This window comes from Cupressus sempervirens, chromosome 9 (genome assembly GCF_028749045.1).
Source record: "Cupressus sempervirens isolate cs-2001-9-10 chromosome 9, ASM2874904v1, whole genome shotgun sequence".
NCBI classification, from domain to species: Eukaryota; Viridiplantae; Streptophyta; class Pinopsida; order Cupressales; family Cupressaceae; genus Cupressus; species Cupressus sempervirens.
In genome coordinates, this window is record NC_143126.1 from 532,706,900 (window position 1) to 532,730,684 (window position 23,785).

Genomic DNA, 23,785 nt, shown 5'->3' on the forward strand with positions numbered 1-23,785 from the left:
TAAAGGAGAGACAACAAGAAGGACTAATTGGAGAAATTACAGGCAAGGAAAAAATGGAACACATGGCAAAAACTTATGTACCCGAGATATATACCTGAGGTAGGTACACCTATTACAAGGGACTAAAAAATGGTCACAGAAAGCTATTTAAAGGTTGAGAGGACTAGGTTTGAATAAGAAGAAACAAATCCACAAATTAGACAACCTCAATACAATTTGTGGTGCAAACAAATGTATGCTAAATATAAATTTCAAAAATTGTCTTTGCATATTAGCTTCCTTAGGTTCACCTAGAGAAAAACATTCATCTAGAAATAGAAGAATGATGTAGACACTATTGTCCTAGTGGAAGTCATCACTTGAAGTTCCCAAACATTGATTTAGAAAAAAAATATCAACCAAGCTGATTTCATTTTTAGACCCTCATTCTTTGCTTCATCGTCGGTACAATTCACAAAAGCATTTCTTGATGTGGGATTGTCTAATTGGTCAAAATATTTGAAAAAGTGGACCGACTTGAACTTTGAATGCTCCACAAGATACAAATCATACTTCCGTCAAGATAGAGACTTTTTTGGCACATCTTTATGGTTTTCATCTTCAACCCATTCAACGACATCAATATGGTCAACTACATTATCTTGACCAACTTATTCTTCTTCCTGGTACTCTTTATGAAATGCACCCTGGTTACAGTTGTTGCAGGCCAGCCAATAAGAAATCCTATGAGGGCTATGAGGGGAAACTCCATTGCCCCTTGAACTATAGTTCTATATTTTGCCTGTATGAAGGTTTAGAGAAGATTTATTGATGATTCATCTTTAGAATAACTTTTTTATTTAGTAAGCGTGTCTATAAGACTTTAGACAAAAGAATATTACAGTTCATTTCATTTCATTCTATGAAATTCATATAAAAACTCTAGAGATGTAGGAAGTAGGAAGCTTGCTTAAGATTGGTATTACGGGCAGCAGTAACCTCCTTAAATACACATTTAACTCAAATTTAGCTACATTTATCCTTCAACATCCCGTTTATCGACCGTTCCCTTTTATTAGTGTTGACATCCTTCCTTGTACGATTCTACCACACGCCTCAAACTTTACTAACATTTAGCTCTACTTCTCCTCTTTGTGAGGATTTATCTTATACAGAACTCTCCCTGAAAGCAGAAGAGGAGATCTGTGTGCATTTATGTGAATCGTGGTTTTTTGAAATGGAAACATTGCAATTTAATTGTTTTGCAGAAGACGCAACAGCTACGATGGCCTGAGTTGGAGACGTATATTTGTCCCACACGTAGCAGAAAACTAATTCAGCACTGATTTAAAACTGGAGAGTTTGAGCTCGTTGGTTGTCAAGCTCGGTAGCTTGGGCTTGTAACCCGAGTGGGGACACACAAGGTGGAAAACCAAGCGGGATTTGGCCAGAAGGAGGGAGAGATGCGTGGCATACAATTGTGGTGTGCCCTGCTCCAAGTGGAGAGTTGCTGTCAGGCCATCCTTCGAAGGAGGGATGTGTTCTGTCTGGCAGCGTAAGGTGGAGGGGACCGCGTGAGGCTGGTTTGACAGAGAAACGATTACCTCCCACTCCCTATAGTGGAAGGACTACACACTGCTTGCCCCTCTCTCCCACTCATCCTCCTGGCTTGCCCATCCTCGAACCCCAACCTTTTACCCCCAATTTTCAATCATATTTGATACTTGATTTTAATTTTGTAATATACAAATAAAAGTTTATATATATATATATATATATATATATACACTTCAATTCGTACTTTTGCCCCTAATTTTCAATAATATTTGATTTCAATTTTACCCCTAAGTTTCAATAATATTTGATTTCAATTTTTCCCCTAATTGAAGGACAGCCACAGTCAAAACCGGCTCTGCATCTCTGAAATAAAAGGGCTTCAGATTTAATGGATCGACACAAATTCTCTTTTCTAACTGTTCGTGTTGCTTTCTAATTGCATTTGAAGCAGTCATTAGCATTGTCATTTCAGTTGTCACAGAGAACTCTAATTTTATTGTTTCACTTTGTATCATAATCTAAATTCTAAATTTTTATGCCATAGAAATCGGCTGGATTCTCCATATCTTGGCTTCCATTTATCTTGAATCTAATAAATTTCTGTCTTGAGATTTAGTTATTAGTTTTCATGTCTTTCAAATGGGCAATGATAAAAGAAATGTAATGGACGAAAAATTCTTAATTTTTATTTTGAATTGTGCAACTATTTATATCTAAATAATTGAATTACAATAGCAATTAGTTTTTATTCATTCTCAAGAATTAAAACATGTTGAGAATTAAAACATGTTAAACAATAGTTTGATATCAAGATAGTCATACTGAAAAATCTTTTGAATCTTTTTTTATTTTATTACTACTTCTTATTAAACATTAACTTTCATAATATTTCACAATTTTTTTTCTTGATTATATAAAAATGTAATTAATCGTATATAAATTTTTAAAAATTAATTATATTAGAATTCAAGGGTATTTTTCTATTTAAAAAAATTATATTTTTAACTTTTCAAATTCTAAATAATAATAGGCTTTATATATTATTGATTAAAAAAATAAAATGTAAAAGTAAGATAATTTAAAATTATAAAATTACTATAATTTATACTATAATTATAAAATTACTATAATTTATATTATAATTATAAAATTACTATAATTTATATTATAATTATAAAATGTGTGTGTGTGTGTGTGTGTGTGTGTGTGCGTGTGTTGGTAAATAGATTTATCATTATACAAATGGCCCAACGGATTTTATGTGACAAATTTTTCAGAACAATTGGATAGGCCTTTGATATGTGGTCTTCCTTTGCGTTTGAAAGGGCAGCTCCCTCGTCTAATATAGTTTTGAGGTTTTTCAAATAAAAGTGAAATCAAACCTTAAAATATGAATAGAAAGCCATTGATGATGAATGCACCACGTGACTTCAAAGCTTTCTTGGACTAACTTAAAACCACTAATAACAACAATCAAGATCTAAACTTGAGAACTATTACTAGCACAATGCTGATCCGAAGATTCATAAACATTTGCACCATACTGTGAGAATGCTTATTGCAAAGAGAATCAACATTTCTAACAATTTAGATTCGGAAGAAGAGAACTCAAATTGCATGTTCCTTTATTTTCTTGCACCAAGAACCTAAGAGGAATTTCTGATTACAAAGACAAAATTTGTACATACTTTCCAAATATAATCTTCTAATCAAAATTTTAGCATAGCGCTCCCTTTTTCTAAAGTTCAAAAAGTCCCCCCTTTACAAAGCCAAAAATGACTCCTTGTATAAATATTGAGGTTAACAACTACCCCTATGTGGTTAATAACTACTTCCCAAATAAGTAATTTGGATGAGGTTAATTAACCTCTACAAAATTAACCCAAAATGATAAAGATCATTGATTAGAGAGATAGAAGATGAAAACCATCACATCACATGAGGCATAAGGAACTTATAGAGCCTTATTATAGCTTCAAGTTCTGTGTACATGTTTTAGGACTTAAGCTACTATACTAGGTGGTCGTTCATGATCACCCTGGCATACAGTCTCCTAAACCAATCCTAATTGATTTTCCTGATTTACTAGTGTAGGAAGTGTTTGTCTAGCATATATCTCTCCTTAGTTAGCTAGGGGAGTAGAGGCAACCTCTTGTGTTGAATGTGAAGTTGTAAAGCCTGCAACTATATAGTGTTTCTGATCATGCTAAGCAGTTGATGGCAAGTACATAGGCATTGGTTGCATGTATTGGTGCTACATATATGATGAAGCCAAAGGTTGATTTGATGGTGATGTGAGTGGCTCCACAGGATTCCCTTTTTCCATAGATTCTACATCTGTAGTTGTGTGTGCTTGTCCATCTGCTCTCCTCACAAATTGCTTAACAACACGAGCAATCTTTAATTTAGGCTTTCATGTTTCACTCGATTTCACAACACCAACTTCTGAGCTATGTTCTTTCTTTGTGAGATAAGCATGAACAACATGAGAAAATCCTAGCTTGTACAAGAACAATAGACCTCATAATGGCTTCCCATCAATATTGGATTCAATAGTATATCCATAATGAAAAACATCAGTTAGCTTTGCTTCAAAAATCTTCTCTTCAAGAGGCTTGAACTAAAGTGAAAAGTTGTCTAGACCTACACAAAAATAATTGGGAGAGGGTGCTAGTAAGATTGGTCTAGGCTTCATTTCATGTTCAAGCGTATCCCTCTCCTTTTCAGGATCATTTGATGAGTTTTGGTGCTCTTTCCTTTTTCTTTTCAACTCTTTCCTCAAAGAAAATTTCTTCAACTTTTGCTCCTCCTATCCATTTTCTATTGTCATCTTTGTTTCCAAATAGTACATGTCATTAAGAGCCCCTAAGTTTTCATTGCAACCTCCAATAAAGGCAAGAATACCCCTTTTGAAGTCCAAACAATCCCTTGCCATGGAAAATCTTGTAGAAAGTCCCTGATCTGTGGCTGACACCTTTGTCCATAAATTTGACAGGATTCTAATTCCAATCACTTGTAACTTTGGGCCTATAGAGAAGCACACATTAACAAGGTCAAAAACCCCTCCATTTACACAAACTACCCATGAATTCCAAGAATTATCCACAGTTAAGCATGAAGAGCTTCTACAACCTTCTCCTTTGCAAGACTATTGTTGCTTTCCAAGACCATGTTCAAGAAGCTTTATCAAAGCCCCCAATACCTTGTCTTTATGTTCTGTATTTCCAATCTGTAGCCTAGCGAACACATCCTTCACAAGAAAAATCTCTTCCTATCTTCTACACCATCCAATTTTGCCCCAAAAACATTGCTTCTCAACCAAAGATCCAAATCCCTCTTTATTGCTATATCCACCACTATTCTGAATACTCTAGGCTAGAAGAGGAAAAAAAAAATCTTTTTTAAACAAATTATATGCCTTATCTATGGTAAGCTTGGCTATGGGCCCGTCAATCATGTTTCTCTCAGCTGTTCAACATTCTTTATTTATTCCCCAGCATTGGCATTGTGACCATTGCTTCTTTGCATTTTGCATGAACATTTAGCACAACTTTCATGGAGGTTAATTAACCTCTTAATTTTAAACCTTTTCCAAATGGGCAAGGAGGTAGGTTGATAACTATCTTTAAAATATGTGTTTTGGATTCGAACATTAACCTCTTTTTTAAAAAGGTTAATGGTTAACGATTTAGTTTAGAATGTGTGTTTTGACCCTCAAACCTTAACCTTTTTAAAAGGTTAATTTTGTAAATAGTCAGATATTTTGGCAATTGATCTTAACCTTTTTAGAGGTTAATAGTTAATGATCAAATTGAAAATATGTATTATGGTTCCTGCCATTAACCTAGGAGAATTTTTCACTCGGGAACCAAATTTTAAAAATTTCAAGTGCTGGACAAACCTGGAAACAAGCCAAAGATACTTGAAGGTGGAATATCTCAAAAACTCTAAGGGAAAATGACCATTTTAATTTTTAAAATGAGGTTTATTCTAAAAATAACCATAGCTCATAATGACAAGGATTAAGGCAAATTTTGATATCCGAGCAACAATATGTATGTATAATATATGTGTGTGTATACACATATATATACATATATGTACAAATATATGCATATATATACAAATATATGCATATATGTACAAATATATGCATATATATACAAATATATGCATATATGTACAAATATATGCATGTGTGTGTGTGTGTGTATAGACAAGTTTATTTGTTTATGGGAGAACTTCATATATTATGTGATATTTATTTGATAATGGTTATATGATCAAGAATAAATATTTTTATATCTTTAAATATCTAGATTAGAATTAATACATCAATTTATCAATTTTATATATTTATATTGTTAGTTCATCAATTTAATTTTCCATATAAGGTCACTTAATGCATCAATTCATCAATATAACCCATATAACATCATTTAATCAATTTCATATATTTAATACATCAATCAATATTCTAATTTTCCAATTTAAGAAATGCAAAAAAAAAATCTATTTCTAGGCTTGTAATTTAAGGTAATTTAATCAATTTAATGTTCTTTTGTGTGCCTCCATTTGAGAAGGTGAAATACCCAATGAATTTGGTATTGGAAGGACATCGTATAGGTGTTCTATTCAAGCATATTGGTGAAAGATCATATGAAGGGTTGTAACTATTGGAGAAGATAAATCAATATTTTCATTGTGCTAAATTTTTGGCCTAGGGCTAGACTGTGGAGTATGACTAAAGGAATAAGTCAGATATTGCCACAGTGATTTGCTACAGTTGCTACAATAAAATCTAGATTTCTTGAATGGTTTTTGGGTTCCTAACCATTTCATTTTGCATTGAATGGAGGATATATTTGAATATCTCAGGGCATGTATAAGAATTTAGAAATCATTTATAATCTAATTTGTATCATAGTTTTACATCACAATGTTTTTCCCTAATGTCTTATTGATGTAGATGCATATTTTCTCATTTATATTCAATGCTCTATGTTTCAAAAAAATACAAAAACATTTTCAATTTCATTGTTAGTTATTTTTGAGTTCTTTGCAAGCATATTTATTAAAATTTGGCATTTGGAAAGAAATTAGAATTTAGATTTTCTATATACCCCTTGTGTGCAAAGTGTTTGATGAAATTCTCAGGTTAGAAATTAGGAAAGTAAAATCAAAACTGCAAGGGATGTTACATTGGTATCAGAGCTAAATCCTATTATCCTAAGGGTTTAACAATCACATACAACTACATAAGGTTGGCTCCATAGATTTTACACTTCCAAGTGAGCTTTATTTGACAAGGAAGAGGAATTTGACAACAAGTTGGATACCATGGGTGATAGGAAAGAGAGTAGCCCACCAAGAGATAATAGGAATGAGGATCAAGAAACAAGGAAGTTGTTCAGAGAAATGGTTACATGACAGGAGTGGATAGCTCAAGCTTCAGGCACTCACCACCATGGTTTACCACATGAACCCACGGAGTAGACAAAATCAGGAGCAAGGAGATAATAATAGTGCAGTGGGGTCACCTAGAGCTCATAGGATGCACTCTAGGATAGCATAAAGGCCTACTCATCCTACCTTTATTAGAGATGAGCCTGAGATACCACCTATACAAGAAGCAGGGGAGGAGACATTCGAAGATATCCTCATGGCTACAAATGATGAATTTGGTTTATTAGCTCCTCAAGTGCAAGGAAGGATGACATTTGAGTGGTTTGTTAACATGAGGAGAGAGAATTATAGGTAGAAAGACAAGATAGGAGACCTCATGATGAGGATAATGAATTAAAGCATGCTATAGGGAAGCTTTCTGTGACTACATTTGATGGTATTAGTAGAATGATAGCTCAAGCTTGGTTTCACAAGCTTGATACCTTCTTGGCACTAGGACCTATGATAGAAGTGGAGGTAGTAAAATATTCCATGCTATATTTAGATGGAGTTACACATGATTGGTGGTACCATGGGATGGTTACCCTTCAACATAACCTAATGATTTTATATCATAACTTTGTGGATAGGCTAGTAGAGAGGTTGTATAAGAAGAATCCATAGGTATACTTTAGGGATTTTTCATAGTTGAGATAGACATGAAAATTGGAGTATTGTACTAGTGACTTTCAAAGGCTATCTATTATGGTGTTAGATATCTCAGAGAGGAGATTGGTTGTTTTTTTCATTGAGGGATTATCCAAACTACTGAAGGGTTGGGTAAAAGCCTTTGATCCATTCAATTTTCAAGAAGTAATTAAGATGGCTAGGAGCATGGAATAAGAAGCCCCAATAAATAAATTTTAGTCAAAAGGTGCATCATCTAGCAAACACAACAAACCATTCTTTAAGAAACCTAAGAGGAATGAAAAAAAGGCTAAAAATAAAGATAAACCATTTTCTCCTTTGGATAGAGAGACATTGAATGATTTAAGGAAGAACAATTTTTTTTTTCAATTGACCCTATGACATGAACCATGATTTTATTTTGCGGCCAAAGGGGAAAATGAATATGGTTATTCGGGCTTATTATGAGGAAATTATGATTCTAAAAATTTAGACTAGCAATCTGAAAATGAGGAATTGATTGAAGAAAAGAGAGTCACGGATGATGAAAAGTTGAACAAAATGGATACAAGAAATGAGAAGACTAAAGGTAGACTTAAGAAGGCACATATCACTACTATATAACAAGAAGGCTCATTTAGGATTAGAGGGTTATTGGTTGGTCAATGAGTTATCATTTTTCTTGATGCAGGCACTATTCACAATTTTATTGATTCTGGATTGATCAAAAGGTGTGGGATATAGATAGAGTAGTTTGAGGGTCTAAGACTAAGGGTAGTTAATGGCTAAATCCTCAAATGTTATAGGAAGATTTTAGGTTTGCCCCTAAATATCAAAAACTTTGATTTCAAAGAAGATTTTTATGTTGTTAACATGGATGATAGAGATTTAATTCTTGGCATGACTTGGTTACATGATACTGGAGAGTTCACTCTCAATTTGAGAGATATGGAGATGAAGTTTTAGTCAAATGGGAAGACCCATATACTTAAGGTCATTCGTAACAATGGGTTTAGAATGATGTCTTGCAGACACATGAGAGCTTGTTGAGACATGACTAGGTTGAGTGGGCAACTTGTTACACTTTAATGCCATCACAAGGGCAGCAAAATTAGAATAGCACCCAGACATACAAGAACTAAGAATCAAACACTACAAGGTTTTTAGTGAAATACCACTAGGTAGACCTCTAGGTAGAGGTATTGAGAATATCATTGAGTTAGATAAGGGTGCTAAACCCATCATGGTCACACCCTATAGGTATCCAAAGAGATTGAAGGATGAGATCGAGAAAACCATCAAGAAACTACTTGCTATGGGGCACATCAAACCAAGTAAGTTTATTTTCACTTCTTCTGTGGTTTTGTTGAAGAAGAAGGATGGTACACTTAGGATGTGCATAGATTACAAGGTCCTAAACAAGAAAACTATCAAAATAGGTACCCCATCCCATAGATTGATGAGTTTTATATGAGCTACATGGAGCATGTTTCTTCTCCAAAATTGATTTTTGATCAAGCTATCATCGTATCCGAGTCATGGAGCAAGACATAGAGAGGATGACATTTAGATGTCATTGTGACCATTTTGAGTTTGTAGTTATTCCATTTGGGATAACTAATGCTCTAGCTACTTTTTAGACCATGATAAACAAGGTCTTTTAGCCTTAGATGAGGAAATTTGTGTTAGTCTTCTTTGATGACATCCTAGTGTATAGTAGGACATGGGATGAGCATGTGTGGCACTTAGACACTATGCTAATCATTTTGATTAGTGAGTCCTTGTATACAAAGGAGTCCAAATGTGATTTTGGATTATCAAAGTTATTATATCTAGGTCACATTATCAATTATCAGGGAGTATACATGGATCCTCAAAAGATTCATGCTATTATTGATTGACCTACTCTAGTGAACCTGCCACAGCTAAGAGGATTTTGGGGTTGTGTGGGTTCCACATGAGGTTTGGTAGTGGATATTCTTGGCATGCAACACCTTTGATAGACTTATAAGAAAGGGGGTTTTCTTATGGACTCTTAAGGTACATGAGTGTTTTGATAAATTCAAGGATTTGATGACTTCTTGTCCAGTGCTAGCATTGCCAGATTTTAGCTTTCCATAATCATGATGTCTTTTTGAAGAAAACCCTTGTTGTTGCACATCTTGGATAAGCCATAGTTTAGCTAGTGTTGTTAAAAGATCATCAATTCCTAATGAAATAGCTACATCAGTAGCTTGCTAGAAACCTAAAATCTTCACCAATGTAAGAGATGTACTTGAATTGGTTACCTAACCTCTATGTCATCAAAAAAATTTAGAAGACTTGGATTGAACCACTTTGGTTAGAAAAGAAGAAGTTCTATTTCAAGGGGACAATGAATGTAGTAGCAGATGCCTTGTGATAAAGACCCCACTTGAGTTTGATAGATATATTAGAGGGTTGGATACATTTGATCCTTGTAGAGTATGCAAAGGAAACATGGGCATCAAGATTCATAAATGGATCAATCTAGAATAATGAATTCACCCTTGTGAATGAGCTCATCATTTACAAAGGGAACATTTATTTGGTACTAGGATTAGAGGTGAGGAGGATAGTGTTGAGATTTTACCATGAATCACCTATGGGCAGGACATCTAGGTTTTAAAAAACCCTACTGACAGATTCGTGAGTGTTTTTCTTGGAAAGGGCCCAAAGATAAGGTGTTCTAGTATGTTAGAGAGTGTCCTACTTGCCAAAAAAATAAATAGGAGCACTGTTACCTAGCCGACCTACTTCAGCCATTTCTGATTCCTGATAGGAAGTAGGAGTGTTTTTCCACGGACTTTATCATAGGACTGCAAAGAGCCTAGGGTAGAGACTATATATGTTGCTATTGATTAGCTTACAAAGTTTTCCAACTTCTTCCTAATCAATTCTAAATACACTTCTATGCATGTGGTAGATTTATTCTTCACAGAGGTATTCAGGTTCCATGGCTTACCTCAGAGCATCATCATCAACATGGACAACAAGTTTATGAGTCACTTATGGAAGGATTTGTTCAAATTATGTGAGACATAGCTCACTCTGGGTACTAGCTACCATTCCCAAATAGATATAGTGAACATATAGGTGGAGGGATACCTCAGGAAATACATAGTAGGGCAAAAGAAGGCTTGGGTTAAGTGGATATATCTATGTGAGTACTATTATAATTCCATGTATCACATGTATATCCAGATGTCACAATTCATGGCATTATATGGATATGAGGCACTCAGTTTCATGGATTTTTTGCTATCAGAAGGTAGAGTGCCCAGTGTTGGAGACTTGTTATTGGAGAGCTGGGATATTGCAAAGGCTCTTAAGGAGAAAAATGCTAAGGAAAATAATCAACAAAATTAGTATATTGATCAAAAGAGGATTGAGAAGACTTTTGAGGTACGTGATATCGTATATTTGATGTGATAGCCTAAATTTTCACTTAGCAAAAAAATTGTGATATTCTATGAAAATCAGGAAAAAGTTGTGCTCAAAATGATTAGGGTTTCTAGAAATGTGTTATCCCTCATAAAAACCCTAGGGAAAAGCTTATGTCCTTTATATTGTTGAAATATTTGTAACTTGACATGAAGTGTTGAATAGGAATAAATAAAAAATTCTTTCTTATGAAATTATATCCCTAAGTATTTTGATCTTTTGTTGCATTATATTTCATGCCTCTCTTATCTCTTAAGTTGTGATGTTGCAAAAGTCTTTAAATCACAACATCACTATGTTCTAACCACTAACCATGTTGAGGGATGTGAGGATACAAAATGGTTTATCAATAGTTCATCATGTTATTACATCAATTATTGTTAGAAATCATGTTAAGTCATGAAGGATCAATATAGTGGAAAGTGCATGATCACAGGTTAGTTTAGGCTTAAAGAAATTCAAGTTGTGATGGTGTGAAAGGCAGAAATGGTAGTCAAATTTGAAAGTGCATGATCCCATGAATCTAGATCAACCCTAAATTCTAAGTTTTGAAGGTGCAAAAGAAAGATAGAAATTAAGTTAAGTGGTTATTGCATCTTCATAGGTGGATAAAGGTAACTTGCAATCAAGGTGTGGAAGCAGCGAAATGCTTTGATTTTTGTTTCACAAGGTTAAGTAATGAATTAAGAATTCAATTGCAGGGTTGAAATGAAAGGAAATAATTAAATTCAAATAGCTATCACAAGGTCATATACTAGAAGGCATTGAGTACATTTTATGTTATGAAATTACGAAGAGTGTCTAACTATCAAAGTCTAAGCTATTGAAATATTGCTAGAAGTTTAGAGTAACCTGTGTTTTCAATTTCGAAGGAGTGATGGTTTATAATAAATTTCAAAGGATTTTTTTTGTCAATAAAAGTAGGGTAGCTTAAATAGTTATCAATCCACCAAAAGCAGTCAAATAAGATCCTAAGTTCTGAAGTTGCACACAAGGTAAAGCTTGAAGTTTCACCACTTTACAAGGTGTTGATAGATAGTGTATTCCAATGTTGCAATGTAGTGATGAGGGTAGTTTTGAAAGTTATCAACATTTCACAATAGTTAATGTAAGAGAGCGATAAGTAGTTTCAATAGAGAGATCACCAATTAAAAGTAGTCTTTGCAACCTCACAGGTCAACATAGTCAATAAAGAGATAAAGTTGTAAATTTGGGAAAAGTAACAAAGGAAGTTAAGTTAAAGGCTAGTGCAAGATCGATTGGTTTTAGTCACAGTTAAGGTCTTTGGTTGTGAAGTTATGAAATCAAGTGATGGTCAAATAGAGTATTAATCACAAAATTGCATGGTTAAAGAAGTTTTATGTATGTCGGTTGTGAAGAGGTGACAAGGTAATTGTTTGAGCCATCATTGTTTCACAACTAAAAGAAATGTTAAGTCTTGAACCAGAACAAAGCTACAAAGTAAAATGGTACTTAATATAAACAAATGGTTGCAACATTGTGTGACTAAGAAAGGATTTGTATTTGACAATTGTGAATATGCAAATAGAAACCTGACAATTATGGTCAAAGCAATTGTTGCATCGCAAGGAGTAAAGGTTAACTTGAGGGAGTTGCAAAGTAGAAAAATGCTCATGATTGTATCTTTGCGAGACAAAAGTTGTAGTTAATAAATGAAGTTATGAACATGCAAAAAAAGAAAATGTTAAGGTTAAAAGGTTCTCTCAATGTTGCATGATTTCATAGATAGTTGAAAATTTTGACTTGTGATGTTGCAAAATGAAGTGACAGTTAAGGAAATGAGTTCAACGCAACATTGCACAGTTAAAGCAAGCACCATGTTTGGAAATTGTGAAGAATTCTAAAGGTAACTATCTGAAGTATTGTAGCATCCCAACTGATAGAAGTAATAAACAAAGAGATTTTTTCCAAATCGCAATGGTTAGTAAGTTAAAGTGGTAAGTAGCTATGAAATGGTGACAAAGCATAGAAAAAAGTGAACGTAGTTTCATAAGCCCATGTGGTAGATGATAAAATAAAGTTGCAAAGTAGTGATGAGAATGAATTGCAACCTTCCAGGAAAGACATAGTAGTTAAGGAAAATGGTAATGAAGTTGTGAAAAATTTTAAGGAAACCCATTTCACATGCTCGTAGCTAGAAATGAAGGAAGAAAGGAAATCGTGGCTAGGTAGGAATAAGGTTATCAATCAATATTTTTTTTACTAAATGAATTCATGAACATTTGGATCTACAATGTTAGACCATAGCCTAATTGTATCATTGTTGTTTGTAGTTAGGACTAGGGTTAGGAAAGTCATAGTGACACCTGCACTCTTCGCTAGGAAAACCAAATGCTCTGTGATAAAAAAAGGTTACTTCACCATACACTTACAAATACTACTTGTAGATTTCAAACATAAATTATTATCAATAGGAAAATCAGATCTTAAGACAAGAGGTGTGGTATGGTGTAATTAGAGTTTTGGATAGTGTGATCTATAATATCCCTTGCCCAAACTAACTGATTTTAGCTCAAGGAATATTTTCAAACACTTGTATGTTTCCTTTCAATGCTAAGAAATTTAGAATGTTCACAAATGATATTACAATACCTCTTACAATGAACTAATATGCAAGTGTTGTTCTTTTGGTACTTGCAATGCATATACATGAAAACTAGATATGGAATACATACCTACAACCAGCTGACATTTTGACAAATAATTGACATACAACTATTATGTTGATCATATATGCTATTAGATGGATGTTTCATCAAACAAATGGTATGCAACATGTATCTCCTTTATTGAATTCAATCTCATGTACAATGTTGTTATGAGTTTGCCAAGACAAATGGGCTTACAATAATAACTACAGTAATGCCAAAATCTAATTCTGAATTATCATAGCAAAATCATATTCCTAAAAATTACAATGCTAACTACTAATAATTGCAATAGGAACCTGATAATAGTAATGTCCAAGAATGGAGATGAATTAAGCATTAGTATTGTAGTGTAGCATCGTTCTTGTGTACTGTAGCAGCCAATAATAAATGTATGCTCCAATTTAAGCACAAATAGAACTCTTGAATTGGAGCTCTCCTGAATACCAAATTCAGTGGATATTTCAAATGTTTGCAACACTGAAGAGTTGACATTCTCCAATGGCTGATTGGAATTGGAAACCTTAGTTTCTTCTACCAATTTTATATCAAATGCAATTCACAATAATCAGATGATTAATAATGAAGTTCTCACCTCTATTTATTCTTTTAATTCACCCTTCTAGAAGGAAATAAAATAGTATTTAACTGCATTCTCCAGAAGCTTCCCCTTTATAATGTAATAATTAATAGTATTTCTAGAAAATGCACTCTCTATAAATTTCTCCCTTGCAATACAATAATTAATTGTTCTTCTAGAAAATTAAATTAAATAAATATAAAATCACCTTTTAATTTTAAAATTTTCAAAGTAGTTTATAAGAAATTAATTTAATCAATTTCTCTTTATTTCTTCACTTAGCCTTTGAAGAATGTAAAGGCTAAGAACTCCACTGAGTTGTTAAAATGATGGGGACAGTACAATTCGCCCTCCATGAAATTACTTGTCCTCAAGCAACTTCAAGTCCGAATGCTGCAAATTATCCTTATTCCCCCATGTTGCATCCTCTCCTAGAAGGTCCTTCCATTTCACCAAATACTCCCTTATAGTATGCTACGTCAAGTTTATATCCACGAAATCAATGATAACCTATGGCACCAATACCAATTTTCCCTCATCATCTAAGGGTGGAAGCACTATAGAAGGAACAATATGATGTCCTAGCACCTTTTTGAGGCATGACACATGAAAAATGTTGTGCACCTTGCTCTCCTCTAGCAAATCTAACTCATGAGCCACCTATCCCACTTTCTTGATAATCCTGAATGGACCATAGTATCATGGCTTCATTTTCTCGCCACCATTCTTCTTGAGAGTGGATTGGTAGTAAGGTTGCAACATAATATACACCATATCTCTAACCTCAAAAGTTTTCTCAGTCCTCTTCTGGTCTACATACTTCTTCTACTGATTTTGCACCTTGGTTATATTATCCTTGAGATTCTTAATAGTGTCTTAACTCTCCTATAACAAATCACCTACACTAGGCAATCTACTATCACTCAAAAGTAGATCCATAAAATTGGGTGCCTCATACCCATACAGGGCCATAATAAGTGGTATTGTTGCAATACTCATAGAGATAAATCCACTTTACCCATGCCTTCTATTGCCCTGCTATATAATTTCTAAGATGTCCCTCCACCCCTTTATTCACTACCTCTATCTAACCATCTATCTTAGGGTGGTAGCTAGTACTCATAGTGAGCTCTATCACACACAACCTAAATAGATCTAGCCAAAAGTGACTCATAAACCTATTGTCTCTATCACTCACAATGCTCTGAGGTAAGTCATGTAATCTAAATATCTCCTTGAAGAACAACTCTGCCACCTATGTAGTAGTGTATGTAGCAATGATTGGAAAGAAGTGTGCAAACTTGTAAGGCAGTCCACAATCACATATATATAGTCCCTACCTTAGGCTCTAGGTAGTCCTATGATGAAGTCCATAGATAAACACTCCCACTTCCTATCAAGAATCAAAAGTGGTTGAAGTAAATTGGCTAGATAGAAGTATTCCTGCTTATTTTTCTGGTAGGTGGGACACTCCCTAACATACTAGAGTACTTCTTCTTGAGCCCTTTCCATGTGAAGTGCTCTCTAGTCTGTTGGTATGTCTTGTAGAAACTAGGATGTCCTACCATAGGTGAATCATGAAAATATTTTAGAATAATCCTACTCATTTTTGAGCCTAAAACCAAAAAAATTTTCCCTTTGTGAATGATGAGCTCATTCACAAGGATGTATCTATTTTCCTAAATAGTTTCATCTATGAATCCATTTGTCCATGCATCCTTTGCATACTCTAAAAGAATCAAGTGTCTCCAATCCTCCAATATGTCTGTCAATAAGCTCAAGTGGGGCCTAGGTGATAAAGCATCAACAACTACAATTTGTGTCTCCTTAAAATATGTAATATCAAAGTCATAGTGCTATGACTTGCTCACCCACTTCTATTGCCTATCATTGAGATCTCGCTACCTAAAAAAATCTTTTAGGCTATTATGGTTGGTTTTGATACAAAATTGTCTACCTACCAAATATTGTATGAATTTAGCTAAAGCATGCACAATGGCTAACATCTCCTTATCATATATGCTAAAGCTCTGCTCTAGCCCTCATAATTGCTTTCTCTCATAAGCAATAGGGTACTTCTCTTGCATAAGCACCACTCCAATGCCCTCTTTGGAAGCATCATAATGTAGCTCAAAAGGTTTGCTAAAATTTGATAATGCTAACACTAGATAGGAAGTCATCAACTCCTTAAATTTATTAAAACACTCCTGTACCTCAAACGTCCACAAGAAAGCTCCCTTTCTCATCAAATTTTTCAAGGGTTTTGCATGCCTAGAATATACATCCAAAAACCTCTTGTAGAAACCACATAATCCTAGAAAGCCCCTTAAATGTGTAAGGTTCACTAGTGAAGCCTACTCCACAATGACATGAATCTTTTTAGGATCCATGTGTATGCCTTTTGCACTAATGATGTGACCCAAATACATCAACTCCTTTGCATACAAGGACTCTACGCCCAATATATCCAACACCATGTCAAGGTGAACCAAGTGCTCCTCCCAAGATCTGTTGTACACCAAGATATCAACAAAGAAGACAAGTACAAATTTCCTCAACTAAGGATGGAAAACCCTATTCATTGTTGCCTAAAAAGTAACAGGTTTGTTAGTTAGCCCAAATGGCATAACTACAAACTCAAAATGGCCACAATGGCATCTAAAGGTTGTCTTTTTGATGTCATGCTCTCTAACTCTAATCTTGTAATAACTTGATCTCAAATCTATCTTTGAGAAGAAGCAAGCTCCATGAAGCTCATCTATCAACTCATTGATCCTAGGAATGGGGTACCTATTTTTAATTATCTTCCTATTAAGCACCATTTAATCAATGCATATCCTTAATGTCCCATCCTTCTTTTTCACCAACACCACTAAAGAAGTGAAAGGAGACTTACTTGGTCTAATGTGGCCCATAGCAAGTAAATTCTTCATGGTTTTTTCAATTTCATCCTTCAACCTCTTTGGATGTCTGTAAGCTGTAATCATGATGGCTTAGCCCCCTCCTCTAACTCAATGATGTACTCAATACCCTTATCTGGTGGTCTACATGTTGGAATGTCACTGAACACCTTAGAGTGTTTAACTCTAAGCTCCTAAATATCAGGAGGATATTCATTCTTCTATTGTCCCTCCCATGATGGCATTAACATGCACTCTACTACTGACTCTACTTGATCATGTTGAATCAATCTAGCCATCCTCCAGAAAGAGACCATTTTAAAATCACTGTCCTTGATTGCCTTAAGAATATGTGTCTTCCCATTCACTTTAAACCTCATCTTCATCTCCTTGAGATTAGGAGTGAACTCACCAACATCATGCAACCAACTCATCCCAAGGACTATATCTATATCTCCCATAGGCACAACATAGAAATCTTCCTTAAAGACATAATGATTAACTTCCAAAGGAAGTCTAGTGATCTTATGATCACAATTGAGGACACAACCATTAGCTAGCCTCACTCTAGTTCCCCCAAATTCCTCCATTTGTATGCCATGTTTCTCTACCAACCTAGCATCCATGAAATTATGAATGGCACTGTATCAACCAAAGATATAGCTTGTTGTCTAGCAAGTACTACTCTCATTCGAAATGATCCTTCCTACTGAATACTAGTGAGATGAGCTTCCCTATGTTGTTCATCTCCTTCCCCATCCATGGACTCCATTTTAGACAAGTTTTCATCCTTGTCTTCCTTTTTTTCACCATATATTTCCTCTATATCAAATTTTTGGTTTGAATTATCTAATTTTGATTCCTTGTAGTATGCCAACATAATTCTGTTATCTTTTCCCTTTGGTCTAAGAGGATAGTCATGGTTTGCATCATAGGGTCCCTTACAATATAAACATATTTTTTTCTTCCTCAAATCATTTAATTTTTCCTTGTCAAAAGGTACTAGAGTTTTAGCTTTAGAATCATTTTAAAAATTAGTCCTCTCTAATTTTTTTTAAAAATGGTTTGTTATCCTTACTAGAAGATGCTCCTTTGGACTAAAATTTTTTTATTGGGACTGCATGTTCCATATTTCTTGCCTTTTTTATAGCTTTAAATAAATGGGATCAAATCCCTTTACCTAACCTCTTAGTGGTTCAGATAGGCCCTCAATGGAAAGAACTATCAATCTAGTCTCTGAAATATTTAGCGCCATGACTACCAACCGCTGAAATTCACCAATGAAATACTCCAATTTGCCTATTTGTTTTAGCTGTGCTAATTCCTAGAAGTAAACATCTAGATCTTTCTTGTCAAATATTTTAACTAACCTATCCACAAAGTCCTAGTACTATGTTACCTAATTATGTTGAAGTGTTACCATACCACGGGACCACCAATCATGTGCTACTCCCTCCAAATGCAAAGTGGCATATTTGATAGCTTCAATCTATGTCATTGACCTCAGTGCCAAGAAGTGTTAAGCTTATGAATCCAAGCTTGAACTATCATCTTACCACTCCCATCAAATGTAGGCATAGTAAGCTTGCCTGTAGCCCTCTTTAGCTCACTATTTTGACCCATAATCCTTCTATCCTATCTTAGTAGCCTGTAATGTTATCTCCTTTGATTTACAAAGCATTTAAAGGTCATCCTCTCTCTCGACCCTATAGTGCCAATAATTCCCATTCATAATTTCTAGCCATAAGGATATATGCAGATGTCTCATCCTCAACTTCATCTGTTGGTTCCTATACTGGTTCCTTTGTAACAAAAGTAGGATGTGTGGGTCTGTCTACTATTCTAGAAAGAGTTCTATGAGTTCTAGGTGATCCCACTACACTCCTATTATCCTGTTGTTCCAAATTTCATCTTTCTTATGGGTTCATGTGCTCAACCATGGTGGTGAATGCCTGCAAAGCCTGAGCCATTCACTCTTGTCCTGTAACCATTGCTCTAAAAAATTCCCTTATTTCATAATCATCATTCCTATTGTCTCTTGCTATGCTCTTGCCTATCACCCATGGTGTCTAGTTTCCTAATAAAATCTTGTTTCTTGTCAAACAAAGCTTACTTGATAGTGTAAAACCTACGAGAGCCAACCCTAGTGGCTTGTGATTGTTAAACCCTTAGGATGGCAGGATTTAGCTCTGATACCAATATAATATCCCTTTCCCAAACTGATTGATTTTAGCTCAAGGAATATTGTCAAACACTTGTATGATGCCTTTCAATGCTAAGAAATTTAGAATGTTCACAAATGATATTACAATGTCTCTTACAATGAATGAATAAGCAAGTGCAGTTCTTTTGGTACTTGTAATGCATATACATGGAAACTAGATATGGTTCATGCATAATTATAGCTAGCTGATGTTTTGACAAACAATTGACATACAACTATTATTCTGATCATATATTCTATTATATGGACGTTTCATCAAACAAATTGTATGCAACATATATCTCCTTTATTGAATTCATTCTCATGTATAGTGTTGCTATGAGTTTGCCAAGACAAATGGGCTTACAATAATTACTATAGTAATGCCAAAATCTAATTTTGAATTATCACAGAAAATCATATGCCTAAAAATTACAATGCTAACTATTAATAGTTGCAAGAGGAAACTGATAATAGTGATGCCCAAGGATGGAGATGAATCAAGCATAAGTACTATAGCACAACATTATTCTTGCATACTGTAGTAGTCAACAATAAATGTATGCTCCAATTTAGGGACAAATATAACTCCTGAATTAGAGCTCTCTTGAATACCAAATTCAATGGATATTTCACCACCTCAAATGGTTGCAACACTGAAGAGTTAACATTCTCTAATGACTGACTGAAATCAGAAACCTTAGTTTCTTCTTTCAATTTTATATCAAATGCAATTCACAATAATTGGATGACTAACAATGAAGTTCTCACCTCTATTTATTCTTTTCCTTTACCCTTCTAGAAGGAAATAAAATATTATTTAATTACATTCTCTAGAAGCTTCCCCCTTTCCAATACAATAAATTATTGTATTTCTAGAAAATGCACTCTCTAGAAGCTTCTCCTTTGCAATACGATAATTAGTTGTGCTTCTAGAAAATTAAATTAATTAATTATAAAGTCACCTTTTAATTTTAATTTTTTTAAGGACATTATAAGAAATTAATTTAATCAATTCATCCTTATTTCTTCACTTAGCCTTCAAATAATGTAAAGGCTAAGAACTCCATTGAATTGCTAAAAAGATGGGGACATTACATGATCTGAAATATTGAATAATTTTTAATTTCATTGATAGATAGTAAAAGTTAATTTAAATTATTTAGTTATAAACAACACTCGAAATATGTTCTAATAGATTGTGCTATATATGTACCCAATCATTTCCACTTTGCACCCTTTTCCTAGACCTACCAGAATAATGTATACTCCTTGATCCATCTTATAAATGTCATTATTATAGTTGGAAAAATCTATATCAAAATTTATATTCTATGCCAAAGTAAATACAATTGATCACAATCACAATGAATACAATAATATCAATGACTCTGTTGATACCAATATTAGCAATAAAAAAATAGATGCACATTTAAATTAAGATGACTCCACTAGATACACTTTGGAACATTTTGAAATAAAGGATAAACTTGATCATAGTTCATCCAGGCTAACTTCTTTTGATTTTGAGAACTTTCAAATCCTTAATTACCAAAATGGGGACTAAGACTTTTTTAATATAAATGATATGTTGTAAGAACAATTTACAAAACAAAGTTGATGGCCAATAATGATGATATTTCATGTTATGCATAGAAGCAATAGGCCAGTCTTGTATTCTGTAATGTGATCTATGTTTGAAATGTTAATTTAAAACCCAAATGGTGGTAGTATAATGATAAGAATATACTTTTGTTTCATAGATTGAAATGTTATTGTTGATGTGCATCAAAGATCAAAGTGATGAGATCGGAGATGGAGGTGCCCTAGCTTGGTTGTAGATTTGCACTTGATAACATGAACACATCAATTGTAACATATGAATACATCTAACATGTTATTCAACCAAATAAAACTCTACTCTATCTCAATGATAATATAACATCATGATAAACATGTACATCAAATAATAGAAAAATCAAAAGTAACATATTCTAGGATAACACTGAAGAATCAAGCATCAAGCTCCAATCCCAAAGCTGGAAGAAGATTGTCTTTTTACTCCAATTCCTAGTAGAGGTATAGGTAGAAATGATTCCCAACCATGTGGACCCTTAGGCACACTATTATTCTCATGGAGATAGCAACCTAACCACAGTCACATAAGATAACACATAAAAGGCTTACACGCATGTCAATCAATGCATGACAATTACTCAATGATCATGAATATAGTGTAGTACAAAAAGTCACTAGTTAGACATACTATAGGTAACTATGTAGGGACTCTAGTGGAGTGTAATCAATCAGTGTCGATAATCCCAAGTTGTAGGTGGTATGGTAAAACACTCCATTGGGAAGTCCAATACTTGGTATGGTAACATTGTACCCTCAAACTAACTTCTACAAGAGACTAGCTATTTATTAACACCACACCCTTGTATCAGATCTCTCAAGATTCTCAACAACTTTATAGGTGTTCTCTTACTTTATCATTAATTTTTATTATCCCATGTGTATTAATTAGTATCACTTATTCAAACCTCTTCACATTACTTTATCAACCACTTATGGGTTGGGGTACATGAGAGAAGTCACTTCACACCTCCACCCTACATATCTATTCTTATCACACGATGAGTGACCGTAGGAAATGCAAGTTCCCAACCCAACCCCCAAATGAGCAATCACTCAACTGACCTAAATCTAAGAGTTCAAATCTTGCAAGATCCTATCATATACACATGCATGTTCTCATGGGTGGGCACAAGCAACTTCACAACATAATAAGAAAAACCAAATGTGAGGGGATAAGTGCAAGAAGTTGGGTCTCACTTTTGGGCAAAGAGTGGAAGTGTTTTTCCTATTTTTGAAATTCCTTGTCAATAGATGTCCAAATTTGAGACATTTAGAGATTGAATATTAAAAAAACTTTAGAATAAATTTTTTTTTTCTTCAGAATCTAGTTCTTGAATATGCAATTTATTTGTGTACCCATATGATAGGTTCTGTTATTGGTATGGATCTTTAAAAACCAATTTTTCAAAATGCTTGTTTTAGGACCACACTTACATACGAACACCATAATTTGACACAAATAAATGAATTTTTGTAAATCCTTTGAAAAGAAGATACGTAATACACCTAAGATTGATGACAATATTTTTCCTTAATTTTTTATTGAATAATTTTTTTGTTATTAATTATTAATTTTCTATAAAGGTAAATTTTAAAACCTCTTGTGTATGGACACCATAATTTGACCAAAATTTCACTTTTTTCAAAAATTCTTTTTTTTAATCTCAAAAGAATTTTATGTAGATTGATGACATATAAAATAATTTAACAAAAATTATAAAATAAAAAATTTATTAAAGTTTTAGTGAACTTCACCATTTTACATGTAGGTACCACCTTTCATTAAAAAATAATACAAAAATAGTAAATAAAATCATAACACTATAAAATTTATATTTTTAAAATCAAGATAGTAAGAGCTCTAATTGGATTTTTGTTTCAAAAAAAAATTTAATGAGGAAGACCCTCTAAAAATTATGGCAAAGTGTGAATTTGTCAGTTCAATGCCTTAGCCAAATCTTGTGAGGTCAAGGCATAGGCTTAGTCTCACCAAGCATATCCCAAACCAAAATCCAAGGTAGGAGAAAAAATCCCCTCCTAATGTTGTAAGAAATGGGTACTCATTGTTTGAAATTCAAAAAATGAGTACCCATTTTGAAAAAGTCAAATTGGCATATAAAATCCCTCCCAAAAAACAAAATTTTAAAATTTTAGAAATGGGTAACCATTTCTAAAAAATACAAATATTTTATGTTTTCAAAAATGGGTACCCATTTTTGGGAAAAAAAAAAGAAAAAAATGGGTACCCAATTTTTTAAAAAATGGATATTTTAGATCGGGGGCTTGAGCCTAAAACAAGTACCCTTTTTTTTAAAATGGGTACCCATTTTTAAAAGAGTATGATCTCAATCCACAAACTTCTATAAAATTGAGACCCAACTCCTTACTTCTACCCAAGGATTGGATATGAGAAATGCAACAAGCAACCAAGTATAAATAACTCACTCAACTAGACATCTTGTCAAAAGTATGGATTCAACATGAATCCTAATGTACACAAGTAAAACAATAGAATGATTGGAAAATTAATACAAATTTCATTTCCATGAACCAAACACATATCAAAAAATTCCCACAATAACTTTGTGATTGATGGGGACACGACCCAAGACCAGAAAGAACACAACAAGAAAATGAAAGTTTTATTACTAGTGAAAATTTGCTACTACATTCAGTATAAGAAAAACAAACCCAAAAACATGTCCTATGGGCTTACAATAGATAG

General features: G+C 33.8%; 1 non-coding gene and 1 pseudogene across 1 annotated transcript; one reads left to right on the top strand and one right to left on the bottom strand.

Moving 5' to 3' along the window:
* The first annotated feature begins 1,356 nt into the window (after nt 1-1,356).
* LOC149539690 (signal recognition particle RNA) lies at nt 1,357-1,674 on the top strand. The gene has a single exon (XR_016356622.1).
* Nucleotides 1,675-3,538: 1,864 nt separating this feature from the next.
* On the bottom strand, nt 3,539-18,474 carry LOC149539691 (uncharacterized; annotated as a pseudogene).
* Between the last annotated feature and the right edge of the window lie 5,311 nt (nt 18,475-23,785).